The sequence below is a fragment of the Oryctolagus cuniculus genome, chromosome 8, assembly GCF_051225735.1.
Source record: "Oryctolagus cuniculus isolate XC-2025 breed Fujian yellow rabbit chromosome 8, ASM5122573v1, whole genome shotgun sequence".
Lineage (NCBI taxonomy): Eukaryota > Metazoa > Chordata > Mammalia > Lagomorpha > Leporidae > Oryctolagus > Oryctolagus cuniculus.
Window position 1 is genome coordinate 147,590,712 of NC_142874.1, and position 15,653 is coordinate 147,606,364.

General features: G+C 62.3%; 1 long non-coding RNA gene across 1 annotated transcript; it reads left to right on the top strand.

Annotated features, from left to right (window-relative positions):
• Window positions 1-4,312: 4,312 nt before the first annotated feature.
• Window positions 4,313-7,083, top strand: LOC149125230 (uncharacterized). The gene is made up of 2 exons (XR_016212255.1): window positions 4,313-5,619; window positions 5,910-7,083. It is a non-coding gene; the product is annotated as an uncharacterized LOC149125230 (long non-coding RNA).
• The last annotated feature ends 8,570 nt before the right edge of the window (window positions 7,084-15,653 follow it).

Consider the following 15,653-nt stretch of genomic DNA (forward strand, 5'->3'; position numbering starts at 1 on the left):
GTGTCACCGCGACCCCAGCCAACGGTCCCCCTGAGGCTGTGGCCCACGGCCTCTGCTGACCCCTACGGTGCCGGCCGCGGCAGACGGGGCCGTGGCCGTGCTGGGGGGGGGGGGGGCTCAGGCCCCTCTCAGAGGAGGCCACGGAGACCCTCACCGCTGCCACCGCATTGGGACACAGGGACCTCGGCGTCAGCCGCCGGGGCTGGGAGCGGAGTCTGTGCCCGCGGCCCCACCTGAGGCGCTCCGTGCCCGTAAACGGGAGAGAAGCCGGAAGCAGTACCTGCCGGCGCCGACCAGAGAGCGCGTGAGCCAGTCCTCGCTGGAAAACGCGCGCTCTCCCGCCATTGCCTCCTTTTAGAGGGACGGGGGCGGGGCCCACTTTGATAGACAACCGGTGTGGTGTCTGAGCATGCGCCCTGACCCCCGATGCGCGCAGGTGCATCCTGGGGGACGCCTCAGCCTGACTGGGAGACCGTGTCACTGTGCAGGGCCATGAGGGCTCCAGCGCGGAACGTCTCTAACGGTGACAGCGGGACGCACGGAGAGGGCTGTGGGCCTGGATTCCGACTTCGCCCGCGACGTCGCAGTGCAGTCGCACGGGGGTCTCGGTCTCGGTCTTCCCGGCAGGCGGCCCGAGGTCCGGGGTTCGAGACCCTGCCCTGCTTCCCGTCGTCCTCCCGCGGTGCACCTGCCAGGCCGACCTGGCCGGGGCTCCTGGCCCGGATCCGCGGGCACTGGGGAGGGAACCAGCACGCGGAGAGCTCTCCCCGCCGCCCTCTCGCTCCGTCGCTGCCTCAGATGAATACAAACCAACAAGCTTCCTGCGAGGGGTTGGAAAACCGCAGGGGCCGGAGCTGAGCCTCCCTCTCCGCGCTGCGCGGCGCCAGGCCCAGCATCGTAGGCACTCAGCAAGCGTTGCTAGAGTAGGCGTTTCAAAGGAAAGAAATGACGGAGCCAGGATGTGAGCTCGGGCCAGGAATGCAACGTTGTTTTTGAAATATTTATTTATTTGAAAGGCAGAGTGAGAGAGAGAGGTTCCATCCACTGGTTCACTCCCCAGATGGCCACAACGACTGGAGCTGCGCTGATCTGAAGCCAGGAGCCAGGCGCTTCCTCCCGGTCTCCCATGGGGTGCAGGGCCCAAGCACTTGGGCCATCCTCCACTGCACTCCCGGGCCACAGCAGAGAGCTGGATGGGAAGAGGGGCAACCGGGACAAGAACAGGCGCCCATATGGGACGCCGGCACTGCAGGCAGCGGCTGTACCCACTGTGCCACAGCGCCACCCTGGGGAGGGCTTTAATCCTATGAAAACTAAAGATGGGACATCAGCTGCCGGCTCTTCTGTTGTTGATTTATCAAAAACTAACGGTATGTTTGTATAAATTTATCATATAACAGGTCATTCCAGCTTGGGATTCAGTGTTATACTTTACGGTTGGTTATCTACAGGCTATAAAGTCCTATTCTTTATCCAAATGTTTTCAAACTTTTTGTTCTGAGGACACCCAGGAGCCTTAAAATCTACTGAGATCCCAAATAGTTGCCTGTAGGGTACATCTGTGCACACTTCATTCTGGAACTAGGCCGGGAGGTTCCCATACATGTACTTATTCATTTTAACATAACCGTGAACCCACTGTATGTTAATAAAGTGTTTATGAAAAGCAACTGAACTTTTCAAAATTATTTATTTTATGTATTTGAAAAGCATCAAGATGGGGGGGGGGTCCTTCTGCTGGTTCACTCCCCACATGGCCACAAGGCAGCCAGGGCTGGGCAGGAGCTGGGAACTCCTCCAGGTCCCCAGCGTGGGCGCAGGGATCCGAGCACTGGGCCGCCTCCCGCTGCTGCCCAAGTGCGTTAGCACAAAGGTGGGTTGGAAGCAGAGCAGCCATGACTCAAACCGGCACTCTGATGCAGGATGCCAGAGCTGCAAACAGCGGCCCAGCTGCCACAATGCCAGCCCTGACAACAAATTCCTTGAGGAAAAAAGCAAGAACAGGCCGCTTATCGCTTTGCAATCATGAACGTTGTTGGTCGCTGCTTGCACCCAGTTTGCTGCAATCCAGATTCTGTCTGAAACACACGAAGACATTGCAGCCTCAGTGCTGTGTGGGACAGAGCACCGAGGGCAGAGGACAGAGGGCAGAGGACTGGGGACTGGGGACAGAGGACAGGACCGAGAACAGAGGACAGAGGGCAGAGGACTGAGGGCAGAGGGCAGAGGACTGGGGACTGGGGACAGAGGACAGGACAGAGGACTGGGGACCGGAGACAGAGGACCGAGAACAGAGGACCGAGGGCAGAGGACAGAGGACCAAGGGCAGAGGACTGGGGACTAGGGACAGAGCACCAAGGACAGAGGACCGGCAACAGAGGACAGGACCGAGGACAGAGGACCAAGGGCAGAGGACTGGGGACAGAGCGTTGAGGACAGAGGACCGGCGACAGAGGACAGGACCGAGGACAGAGGCAGAGGACTGAGGACAGGGGACAGAGGATAGAGGACTGAGGACAGAGGACCAAGGACAGAGAGCAGAGGACTGAGGACAGAGGACCGAGGACAGGGGACCAGGGACAGAGGATGAGGACCAAGGACAGAGGACCGAGGACAGAGGGCAGAGGCCACTTGTAAGGTCCTTTCCGGGCCGCTCTGCCCAGCGTCTCGCGAGGCTGGAAATCCACAGGATGACTTCCCAAGGCTGGGGTGCACTGTGGAATCGGAACTCTTACGAAGCTTTTTGCTTGGCTCCATGGAAATCCTCGGGTCTCTCTTGCGCTGCGAGCTGACTGGACTTGCCCGTGATCTTGCCACAAGCATCAGTCATTTGGAAAATCAGAGCACACTGAGTGCGGTGGACGTCAGATGATAGCGTCCAGGACACAACGTCCACTGCTCTCAGCAGCAGCGCCCAAGTCAGGCCAACCTCCCGGCTTCCCCGAGAGCGAGGGACCCAGGGCTCTCCAAACCACGCCTGGAGATGGCCGCTGAGCCTCCCCCAAGGCCCCAGCCCCCAGCCCCAGATGCCCGAACGACCTGAAGATTCCACGGAGTCCACTAGAGGGAGCGGCGGCCACCAGGAAGCTTCATCCTGCGGGGGAAAGATCCACAAGTACCCATTCTGCTAGAAACACAGGCATTCACAGCGGAGAGGAACGCATGGCCAAGAACCAAGAACTAGGGCGTCCTTTACAGTTAAAATGGCTTTGTTAATTCTACTCATGACACGCTCACACCCAGCACGAGGCACACCCCCACACCCAGCCCACGACACACCCCCACTCCCAATCCACGACACACCCCCACACCCAGCCCACAACACACCCCCACTCCCAATCCACGACACACCCCCACTCCCAGCCCATGTCACAGCCCCACACCCAGCCCACGACACACCCACACACCAAACCCATGACACACCCCACACCCAGCCCACAGCACACCCCCACACCCAGCACGTGACACACCCCCCACACCAAGCCCGTGACACACCCCCACACCCAGCCCACGACACACCCCCACTCCCAGCCCACAACACACCCCCACACCCAGCCCACGACACACCCCCACTCCCAGCCCACAACACACCCCCACTCCCAACCCACGACACACCCACACACCCAACCCATGACACACCCCCACACCCAGCCCACGACACACCCCCACTCCCAGCCCGTGGCACAGCCCCACACCCAGCCCACGACACACCCCCACACCAAGCCCATGACATAGCCCCACACCCAGCCCGTGGCACACCCACACCCAGCCCCAGATACACACCCACAAGCCCCAGACTGCGTGCCTCTGAGCCTCCCAGCCGACCGTGCTGGCTGCTGGTCTGAGCGTGGTGTTGGCTAATTCTGATCTGTTGTCGCTCAAGACGTTTCTAACAAAAAGAGCAGGGGCCACACTGCGGCGTAGCAGGTAAAGCCGCCACCTGAGGCTTCAGCATCCCGTGTGGGCGACGGTTCAAGTCCCGGCTGCTCCACTTCCATTCCGGCTCCCTGCCAACGCCCCTGGGAAAGCAGCTGAAGACAGCGGCGCCCTCGGCCCCGCCCTTCCTGCCCCTGCATCCCGCCTGCATCAGCCCTGCTTCCTGAGAAGAGCAGGGCCTGGGGCCATGCCCACAGCTGCAGCCCCCAGCCCCCCCGGGGACGCCTGAACACCACAGATGACCCAGGTTAGGAAATGACACGTGGGACTTCCTCGGGGTGAACGCTCCCAAAACCTTCAAAACTGCGGCAGAGGAACGCACGGATTCCCAAGGAAGATGGAATTAAAAGAGAAGTTTATTTTGGTGCAAAAAAAAAAAAAAAAGAGAGAAGGAAATCTCTGCACTGCTTCTCCACAATGCGCACTTTGCACAAGACTTCATTCACGTGCACCAGCGCCACGGGCCGCCCTGCCAGGGACTCTTTGCAGACTGTCTATATTTTTTCAAGTGTTCACAGGAAATAAAGGAGACAAGGGGCTGGCGCCATGGCGCAGTAGGTTAATCCTCCACCCACGGCGCCGGCATCCCACATGGGCGCTGGTTCTTGTCCCGGCTGCTCCTCTTCCAGTCCAGCTCTCTGCTGTGGCCTGGGAAAGCAGTGGAAGATGGTCCAAGTGCTTGGGCCCTGCACCCACGTGGGCACCCAGAGGAGGCTCCTGGCTCCTGGATGCAGATTGGCTCAGCTCCAGCCACTGTGGCCATTTGGGGAGTGAACCAGTGGACGGAAGACCTTTCTCTCTGTCTCTACCTCTCACTGTAACTCTGCCTCTCAGATAAATCAATAAATCTGTAAGATAAATCAATAAATCTGTAAGAAAAATAAAGGAGAGCGAGTACTAATTCTTGTCTCTTTCTCCAGAATCTGAATTCAGTCCTCTGATCCACGCCTGGGAAGCCGCCTGAGTTCGCACACAGGACGAGCAGGAGCGTGCGTCTCGGCACACTGAGCTCCGAGTCCCGCGCTGTCACTGCACTCCTCACACACTGAGGGCAAGCATCTCAGGGCTGACGGGTCCTGCCCGTCGGTGTGGGAGGTGGGTGTCTAACCACTGTGCCACACGCCTGCCACAGTGTGCTCATGTCTGTGCTGTTGGATGGAACATCTCTGTGTCTCTCCCTCTTTCTAGTAACTCGGAATTCCAAGTAAATAAATAAATCTTAAAAAATTTTAAAAAGAAAAAATGCACCTCATTTCTTTAATTGGCAAGCAGTTAAAGAAATACTATATAAATAATATCAAATACACCTTGATATTTTTAAAATACCTTAAGTATTCCAATATACTTTTATAGCTGGAAAGTATTTGAAATATTGTGATATTTTTCTAATTCGATGTCCTGAATTTTTTCAGAACATTTACAGAAATGTAATGGTCCCTAATCACCAGCAGGTGGTGCTGTTGGATAAGGCGCTGCACCTGGAAGGCCTGTAGGGTGATTACCGGTTAGGGAGAAAACCTGGAACCACCTGGATCCACCTGGAGCCGCCTGGAGCCGCCAATTGCCTGGTGAGAATGGACACCCGGAAGCCACGCAGATCAGAAACGGGCCCGAGAGCTGTCTGAACCAGGGCCAAACGTGAGGACAGAAGTCCTGTTCCCTCACACAGAACGAGCTGAGCAGGTAGCCAGGGAAGCCGCGGCTTGGGACACCCACACCCCGCATCCCAGCGTCCCTGGGAAAGCAGCAGAGGACGGCCCCAGTGCTGGGGCCCCTGCACCCACGTGGGAGCCCTGGATGGAGCTCCGGGCTCCTGGCTTCGGCCTGGTGCAGCCTTGCAAGGAAGACCTGGCTGTCTCCTCTCGCTGTCACTCTGGTTGTCAAAGAATGAAAGGGAGGGAGGGAGGGAGGGGAGAAACTTTAAAAAGAAAAATAAAGCTGAGACCCACCTACTTGTCCGTATGTCATTTCAGAAGCTGAGGCAAGGGGCCAGCGCTGTGGCACAGCAGGTAAAGCCACTGCCTCCGACCCCAGCATCCCACGTTGGCACCGGTTCAAGACCCGGCTGCTCCACTTCCAATCCCGCTCCATGCTAATGTCCCTGGGAAAGCAGCAGCAGATGGCTCAAGTGCTGGGGCCCCTGCACCCACGTGGGAAGAAGCTCCTGGCTCCTGGCTTGGGCCTGGCCCAGCCCCAACCCTTGTGGCTGCTTGGGAAGTGAACCACGGGGTGGAAGACCTCCCTCTTTCAAATAATAAATAAATACATCTCTCTCTCTTTTTTTTTTTTTTGGAAAAAAAAGACACCGAGGCGAGTGTCGCGTAGGCATGCATGCAGCCCCCTGAGTGCTCGGGTGGCACCTAACCCAGACGAGGCAGTGTCCAGAGGTGGCCAGGGCTGGCCAGGCCCCGGAGGGCGGAGCGCGCGGTCCGCAGCAGGCGGAGCCGCCGCCAGAGGGCGCTGTGTGCGCCCGGGAGGCCCGGCCTGGACAGCGGACCACATCCTCCGGCCTGGAGCTCCGTCCAGCGGGCGGGGGCCGCAGACGCCCTCAACGCCACAGCCCCAGGGTGGCAGCCGGACGCCAGTGCGGCGACTTCCTGCCGCGGGCTAAGTGGACCAGCTGCTCAGAGCGGCTGCGGGCAGAAGCCCGGGGCCCCGCGAGCGCAGGATCTGCGGGCGGGAAAGGACACCGGCCTCGGTGCTCGCGGGCCTGGAGGGGAAAGGGCAGCCGTGGGCGCGTGTAGGAAGCAGGCGCGGCGACTTCCCGCGCTGACCTCCTGACCCGGGCGCGGTCACAGCCAGAAGCCCCAGGACACCCAGGTGCCGGACAGCTGTGCGGCCTTAGCACGCCATCCCTGCTGCTCCCACCGCGAGTGGACCCTGGACTTCCTGTGCTTGCAGGCGGCAAACAAAACGGACTCTGGACAATGTGGGCCGGGCCCTGAGGCCGCCGTGCGTGGCCGCCGGGGGCCCTCCCCGGTAGCAGAACAGTGGGGCGCCCCGTGGGGAGTGTGGGCCACTGCTCACTGCGTCTGCGCGCGGAGGAGCGCGGCTGAGCCACCTGCCAGGCAGGGTTCATGACGGACGCGGGCTCTGTGTTCCAGGAACTCGCAGCCCCAAAGAAAGTGCACTGGGGAGCAAACAGAATGGCCAAACGCGTAAGAGTCAGTTTCTCTACGGACCGCGTTCTTCATTCGAGGGTCACACAGAGCCACAGCGCAGAGCGTGGGCGGGAGACAGGGCTGGGAGATGGGGTTGGGAGAGGCGGGCAGGCAGACCCTGCCCGGCCCCGCCCCCGCCCCGCCCTGCCCCAGCTCTTGCCCCTGGCTTAACCTCAGCATGGTGCGTGTCTGTGGCTGGCTGGGAGCTGGCCCTGGCCTGCCCCTGGGGTGCGGATTCCAGGCAGCTGTCCCGGTCTCTGCTGGTTCTCAGCTGGCCTGAGCCAGGACCACCGCGGCCATGGTCACGGCCTCCCCGGGGAGCCGCCCGCCAGCAACATAGCGCTCTTCCCCAGGGAGCAGGCTTCAAGGCTATGTCGTGCCCCCAGCCCCGAGAGCCCGTGGTCACCCACCGCCTGCCACAGAGGCCCAGCAGGCCACAGCCCCGCTGCCCTTGCTCCTTGCACCATCCCCGTGTGCAGGGCCCTCCAGGAGCCTGGCCCAGGCCCCACCAGCCGCCCCAAGCTCCGGGCATCCTGCTGAGGCGGGGACAGGGACAGAGCTGCACAGGACCCCTCCCCCAAGGCCCCTCCCCCTCCTGTCAGGGTCAGAGCTGCACAAGTGATGAGAGAGAGAGAGGAGAGAGAGGAAGAGAGGACAGGAGAGAAAAAAGGGGAGGGGAGGAGAGACAGAAGGGGGGAGAGGACAGGAGGGGGCGTCCCGGCGGGGCCCACTGGGCAGCCACAGAGCCCGGCTCCCCCAGCCTGGCCGCGCTCCGACCAGGAACCCGCCGGCACCGTCGCTAACAAAGCTCAGGGGCTGACAAGCAAGCGTTCTTTGTCCCCGCGCGGTCCCAGGCGGTGCCCTGAGTGCCGGCCCGGCGGGGGAAGCCACAGGACAGAAAGCTTTTGTCTTCCACATCCGTCCGTCCCTTGTCCCTTCCTCTCCTTCCCCACGCAGGAGGCTGTGCTCGGGGCCACGCGTGACCGGTGCCTGTGGGGAAGGTGTCAGTGGGCGGGATGCAGCCGGGGCACCCAGGAGCCGGGGGCAGAAGGCAGGAAAGGGAAGGAGTGGGGTGGCCGGAGTGGCCGAGGCTGATCCCAAGCAGCCGCCTCCGACTGGCGGCCGTGGCTCCATGAGTGGCCCACGCAGTGCAGCCCTGCACTGGCCACCGATTCTGCTTCCATCCGGGCTATTTCTGGCCGGCCATGTGGCCGTCTTGTCTGCTCCATCTGCTGATGGTGGGAAAAGCCTCTGAGGGCCACTTGCATGCACAAAGGGAGGGACTGAGGGCAGAAGCTGGCACCACAGCAGCCGCCGTGTCACCTGAGGGTCCCCGGGAAAACTCTAAGCAGCAACAGCTGATGGTAAGGAAGTGGGACCCAGGCCTGGAATCCGTCTGAAGGGCGAGCATTCTCCCGTTGCAGGCGTGGCGCTTGCCCTGCCCGCACTTCACCCAAGGGGCTTGTGTCTCGTGCCACAGGGACCTGGGCCCGGGGGTGTGGCACCAGGATTCCACGGTGGGGGGCGCAAGCACATTTCGGATGGATTGCCCCTTTCCTGGCTTCTCAGGCCGGGCCAGCGGCCTGTCACCCTCCTGCGGCCAGCTTTCCAGGGGGCCTGCAGGCAGATCTTACGGCGGTGCTGCATGGGGCAACGCCACAGAGCAGCAGCCTGGTTGATTTTCATCCCCCCAGAGCTGAGTCCAGCGCCCGGAGCTGAGCTGCATAACCTGCTCAGGCTCCAGGCTCCACACGCAGCGGCACGCGGGCCCGGGCGAGCCGCCCGCGTCTTCCTGAGGACCCGGGCGCTGGGGCAGGCACGGGAGCTGCAGACCTGGGGGTCTCTCAGGGGCCCTCTCCAGGGATTCCAGCCTCACGCTGAGCCACGCGGCAGCACTCACCCAGGCTGGCAGTCAGGAACGGCTCCCAGTCCCCGGATGCTGGTAGAGCGCGCCCTGCACCTGAGCAGGTTTCCACGGCACCGCTCTGCGTCTGACACGGAGCTGGTCTCCCAGGCCCGGGCGAAGCCGTGGCCCCTCACGGGTGCTCCCTGTGGCCCGAGGCGGGGTCCTGCACGGGCAGCCTCCTCTCTCCAGGGCACCTGTCCCCTGCGCCAGCGCCACCTGTCCTCGTCACTTGGGTCCTCACGTTCTGCGTGGATCCCGTGCTGTTCCCTTTCCTGAGTGGCTTGGGTTTGTGGCGGGCGCCTAAGTTAACCAGCTGCATCTGGGGGCATCCGGGGTCTACCGGGTTACTGAATGTGCATCTGACGCCGCCCGACACTGAAGGGACCGGTCCTCGTCCACGTGCAGCCCCAGCCCGGGGCCCTGCCGGGGTCCTGTGGGACGCCGTGGCGCGCAGCTCCCCACGTGACATTGCTGCATCGCGTGCAGCGTCCTGATTTGTGTCATTGCCCCGTTCAGCTCGGTACAGCTTTCTGCATTAGAACAACCTTGTGGCAGTAGGATTTCCAGGTAAAATATGCCCTCCCGGGCACACTGGCTGGGAGCTACATCGGAAGTGAAGCCGCTGGCACTCGAACCAGCACCTGTATGGGATGCCAGCACTGCGGGCACCCGTTTTACCCACTACGCCACAGCGCCAGCCCTCCTGCTCCTCTTCCGATCCAGCTCTCTGCTGTGGCCTGGGAAAGCAGCAGAAGATGGCCAAGTGCTTGGGGCCCTGCACCCGCGTGGCAGACCAGGAAGAAGCTCCTGGCTCCTGGCTTCGGCCCGGCCCAGCCCTGGCAGGTACGGCCATTTGGGGGAGTGAACCAGCAGAACGAGATCTCTTTCTCTCTCTCTGTCCCTTTCCCTCTGTAACTCAGCCTTTCAAAATAAATAAATAAATACTTAAAATTTTAATTGAAAACTTAAATTTTTCCGAAGAGGAGTGGGTGCTGGGCTCACTGCTTGGGACTCCAGCGCCCCAGCTCTCTGCTTCCTGTCCAGCTCCTGCTAATGTGCACCTGGTGGCAGCGGGCGACGGCTGAAGTCCTTGGGTGCCTCCACCCATGTGGGAGAGCTGAGCAGAGTTCTGGGCTCCTGTTTGACAGGCAATGGTGGACGCCCGCCCTGTACCCCTGTCCACACACACGTACACACACAGGCACAGCCCCCTCAAGGGGACCCCACTTAGGCCTAGGGACTCTGGGTGCTCCTTGGACGGTGGCAGCTGCACCCGTGCAGGATGGACATTGTGGAGGCCGTGAGCACGCAGGGTGGGAGCTCCGTGGGCAACCCCTGAACCTCAGGTGGACGCGAGCCCGGCTCACGATCAGAGGGCGAGGAAGGGAACCTGGCGTCCTGGGGGTCTGCAAGGATTACCTAAGACCCTGGGCTGTCCCCACGAGGTCCCCAGTTTGGACCTCTCCCCGGGTCACTGGAGTGCGTGTGTGCCACGTGCCGATGTCACCGTCCCTGCTCTCAATCGCTGCTGGGAGCCGGGAGGCCAGACGACTGGGCTCTGAGTCGGCTCAGTGCTACTACCAGCCGGCCTCGTTACACGCCTGTTACCTGCGACTCGCAAGGGCTAAGCCAGATTCTAAAATGTCCTGAATTTGCAAAGTGATCTAAAGGAGGAACGAGCTCCTCGCTGGGTCTGCACAGAAGCCCCCCCCCCCCCAGTGACCCTGAGTCCCTCACTCCCTGAGGCTGGGAGCGGCCACCTCACTATCAGCTGCACACGGGCGCCAGCCCTGAGGTCTCTCACACCAGGAGACCCCTGCCTGAGGACGACAGTCTCCCCGGGGCCCCATCTGGACCCAGGCCAGCTGCTAGGGCTGCCCCAGGAAGGGACTCTCCTGCCACTCAGCCCTCCCGGGCCCTGCTCCCCACCACAGCGGCTCCCAGCTCAGTGGAGGGGGCCAGGGCGACCCCCACGTTCATTCCTCGTGGAAGACGTGGACTCTGGTGCCCCCTCCACAGCACCCCCTCCCGAACAGTCCTCCAAGTCTTTACAACTGGACAGGGCCTGTGTCCACCAGTGTGCTCCAGAGGGGGCACCTTGGGGGTCTGCCTGCCCAGCATGGCAGCCAGCAAGTCGACAGGCTGCAGGGGGCCTGAGGCTGAGACCAGGTGAGTGTGGGGTCCCAGGCCCAGGACGCCCCTTCTTCGGGGGCCTCGGGTGGGCGGAGGGGCCCACCCACCCATGTTCCGGGGCCCATGTGCCTGGCTCACAGCGCCTGAGTTAAGGGTAACCTCAAAGTTAGCTGCACAGGTGGCCCCCACGCCATGCTGACACCTACACGCCGGGGACACCGCGTCCAGGGGACCCCAGGGGCTTCCCACGCCCACATCCCGTCCGGGTCGGAGCCAGGCCCCGAGTGTGAGATGTGGACAGACTGACCACCCCCGTGGGCGGAAGGCAAGTCGCATGTCCCGGCAGCAGGCAGACGCTTCCTCAGCCCAGCGCGCCCCCAGCAAGCTCCGACAGGCAAGTCGCAGGAGCTGGGCACTGCTGGGTCTCCGCTGCGCCAGCAGGGGGTGGCTGTGTGCACCGGCGCCTTCGTTTCCTTGTGGCTTTGCCTGCAGGTGTCTAAGGCCCGACTCAGGGGCTGGGCGCTTCTGTCTGCTCCTGTGCCGGGGACCCTATTCAGCACTGCTGCTCCCCACCACTCAGTCCCCACCTTGCAGGAGAACAGCCGGTTTGCAGAGCCCTTTCAGCCGAAGGACCCTCGGTTCCATGCTGCTGCCCGGTGTGAATAACCAGGGCCCCAGCCTGAGACCAGTCAGGCGCCGAGGGTCCGCGTGCCCTGAGCGGCTTCTTCCGTGGGGGTGTGGGGCCCACCGCGCATCCCCACTGCAGGTGCCAAGCGTGACTGTGGTCCGAGGCCGGGCCGCAGGGCCCAGACCAGCACCTAAGACCTCCACCCCTGCTGCCGAGCCAGGAGCAGGACATGGCCTCTGCTCTCACGCGGGAGGACCAGGCTGGAGCCCTGCAGAGGGCGGTCCCTGGCGAGGCCCTGCCCCCTGGACGCGGATTCGGCAGCCGTCATGTGCTGGGCGCACTCTGGGATCCGCCCCCATCACTGATGCCAGAGGCCTGGCAGGCTTGGGGTCCCTGTGCACAACCCGCCGGTAGCAAAGGTGGCCTTCGGGTCTCTGCTGCTCACGGCCCCTGCTTCCTGTGCAGAACCTGGGGGAGATGTTAGCAGGACATGCGGTGGTGCCCCCCGAGGGGCGGGAGACACTCATCCCCACGGGGTCCATGCGGCTGGAGCCCTCCGGAGTGAGGGCAGCGGGCGGCCAGCTGTACCAGCAGGTCCTGCTCTCCATGCTTTGGGGGTCGCGCCTCCTTGCCCTACTAGGTTCAGGTGTGGGAGGAGCAGCCAGGGAGCAGGTGGGGGGCCATCCTGAGCCCAAAGCCTCCCCTACCCATCTCCTTCCCCGACTGCCACACCCAAGGCAGCCTTGACTCTGGGTCAGCCCTGCAGGGACCAGGCGACCAGGGACCCCACCACCACCCCAAGCCCTACGGTTTTCCCACCCAGGAGGGCCTAAGCCGTGTGCTGTGCCCTGGCGCCTGCCTCCCCCAGGGACGCCCTGATGAAGGCCCTGGCCTCGCCTCTGCTTGCTCCCGTCCAGGCTGCCCTGCAGGGTGCGGCCCAGCCCTCACCGGGACCTGGGAGTGTGAGGAGCTTTCTCCTCCCGGGCCTGGTTCTGGGGCCACCCTGCTCCCAGCAGCAGCCCCGGGAAGCCGGGCAGGGGAGGGGAGGGCTGGAACCCCGACTCCTCCCCAGCAGCCCACGCCCTGGCCCTGGCTCAGAATGGCCGTGCCAGAAGCCCCACCTTCCGGGACAAGACGGGCGCCCCGGCCCGTGCCGAGCGGGAGACGAGCGGCCCCACAGACCTCAGGAGCTCGGGCGTTTTCCACGGGTTTATTTCACCTCAGCATTAGGGGCACGTACAGTACAAGGCTCAACGGTGTCTCTGGCAAGCACTGGGGATACATCGGCCACACACAGGCAGCAGCTGGCCCCACGGTGCCTTGAACAGGTCCGGTTCATCTTTAACAAATGGCAGCACCTGAGTGCCAGGCAGAGAGCCTCGCCCAGCTTGGGAGGAGCTGCCGTCTCATGTTCCTCTTGGTTCCTGAAGTGTGGGTAAGGCACCTGCCAGGACCAGCCGCCGTGCACGGCGCTGGCCCGGCCTGGCTACTCCTGCAGGTGGGGAGGCACGAGGAACGCGGGCTGAAATCCACTCGGGAGCGGCACTCATCCGCACGCTCCCGCCTGGGCTCATGCCGTTGTCCTCTCCTGAATAACACGACACAGAGGAAGGAAGAACCCAAAACACTGATTTTTAGCTTCAAAATCAAACTCCTGGCTCCTTAGGGAAGCATCTAGAATGAGGACACAAAAGGACAAGTTTGTTTCCCGGTAAGCTACGGAGATGGTACAGCAGGTCACATCCTAAAGGATCCTGGTTCAGAACAGGGCAAGGGAACCCGAAACACCGCGTTCCCGGGGCGTCTGCGGGAAGCCACCTGGGAAACCAGCGCATGGAACAGCCGCCCCCACAATTCAGTGACAACAGATGACAGGGATTCCCTCCTCACTTCAGGATGCGCAGCCAGACGGAAGGTAAGAAGTTTAACCAGTGACCGAGGAACTGTCACAGCGTTCGTCTTACAGGGGAAGGTGGTGCCTCATAGACTCCGAAGCGAAACCACCACGTTCCCCGGCCACGCGCCGCAGAGCTGCTGGGAGTCCACGCCACGGGGGTGCAGGTGTCCCCGGGACAATGCACACAGCACACTGAAGAGCTCACGGTCCTCCCCTGGGTTCTAAATGAACCTCCAGTGGCAGCACAAAAGTCATTACTCGTCACCGACTTCCCCTCTTCAGCCACCCCGGCCCCGCAGACTGGGGAGTGTCGGAGCACACGGTGAGTTCTGAGTCCTGGGCTGACGTCGTGGGCACGGCGGCCCGAACGCTTGGAACCGACGGCGCCCAGCCACACAGCCTGGCACGCTCGCACCTTGGGGCAGCCCTCGGTCAGCGGTGGCTTCCCTGCGTGTCTGATGCTCCACACGCGCCCCAGGGACTGAGACCCCAGCACAGCACGAGATGGGGGGGCCCCGGTGTCTGTATGAGATGTTGGTGCTCAGAAACTGGGTCCACGCGTGTCTGTCTTTCCCCAGCAGGGCGGCTGGACGCCCGTGGGGACTCGCCCGCCCACTCCTCCCACTCAGGTCAGGCTTCCTCCAGGACCCTGCTCGGGCCCCCAGGGCGGGGATCCCTCGCAGTGCCGCTCACTGACTGCATTTGGAACCCGATTTCCAGGGGGACAACACAGGAGTCACTCCTCACGTCACAGTGATGACACGTTGCGGATCTGCCGTCTACTGAATGGAACTTCAGCACTCACAGTGGCGTTCCAGAGCAAAATCACATTCTCGCTCTGTGCGCTTTTACTACGACCATGTCTGCACCACAGTGCCACAAAGACCAGCAAGTCGGGGCGAGGTGGAGTCTGTTCACCATGCTAACAGGGCTGGCGGAGTTTCCGGTGCACTCTTGGTGTAGGAGGAACCGCGAGGTGCAGCTGGCAACCGGCATCGGCATACACTGGAATCGTGAATTGTAACTCCCGTCCCCCGCGTCAAGCCTAAGCATCACGCGGGTCATTTCTAAACACTTGGCCCGGAGCAGCACAGCCACGCACCTGTTCCCCCTTCCTGTCTGATCCCTGGAGAGAGATCCCACCCCTGGGCTCACAAGCACACCACGAGCCGTGGACTCATCTAATCACACTCCGGTGACTTCTGACGGGAACGGGTTGAATTCAGAGTCCTCGTGCACCTTATCCTACGAACATCAGTCCTCTGCTCATACTGGAGAAGCAAGCTGCTCCAACAGGGAAAGACGGCACATGGATGGCACGCTGCGCCCAGCCGAAGCAGCCGTCTCCCGTTCACTCTGGCAGGGCACTCCGCGACTCACAGGCGAGTGTCCGTTACCCCGCACTACCGTAGCCACGGCTTCGTCCCCCCCCCCCCCGTGGGTTCCTCGCCCTGCCCATCCTCACTGCCTGCTCTCCTCACAATGATGCCTGCGGAGTTAATCTGCCTGGTCAGTGTTACGTAACACACATTCAGACCATCGAACGGGCACTGTGTCCTTAACACGGCAGAGAAAGGACCTGGCCGCCTTCTCCCGGCAGTCACGCTGGCCTTCCGCTCACTCGCAACCAAAAGCTGAAGGCGGCTGGCCGCGGGCTGGCCAGGGCTCTCCTCTGGGCAGTCTCTCCTGCCCCGCCGCCAAGGGCTGGCCCTTCCCACACCGTGGATCACAGCCGTCACAGCCCAGGAGCCGGGGCGCCCTGGACCCGAGACTGCTGGTCCACTCGGGGTGTGCGGCTGCCCCCTGGGGTGCCACCCCGTCCAAGCCTCCCTGGCCGAGAAATCACCCTGGCGCTCGAGAGTGACCTTCAGTACTGGAACTGCTGCTGTGGCGCGGGGCCAGCGAACTGCAGCTCCACTCATCTGTGCTAATTTTAAACCTCAAGCCAAAAAAAAAAAATTAAAAATCCAAAAACTTAAAGGCGACATCTCC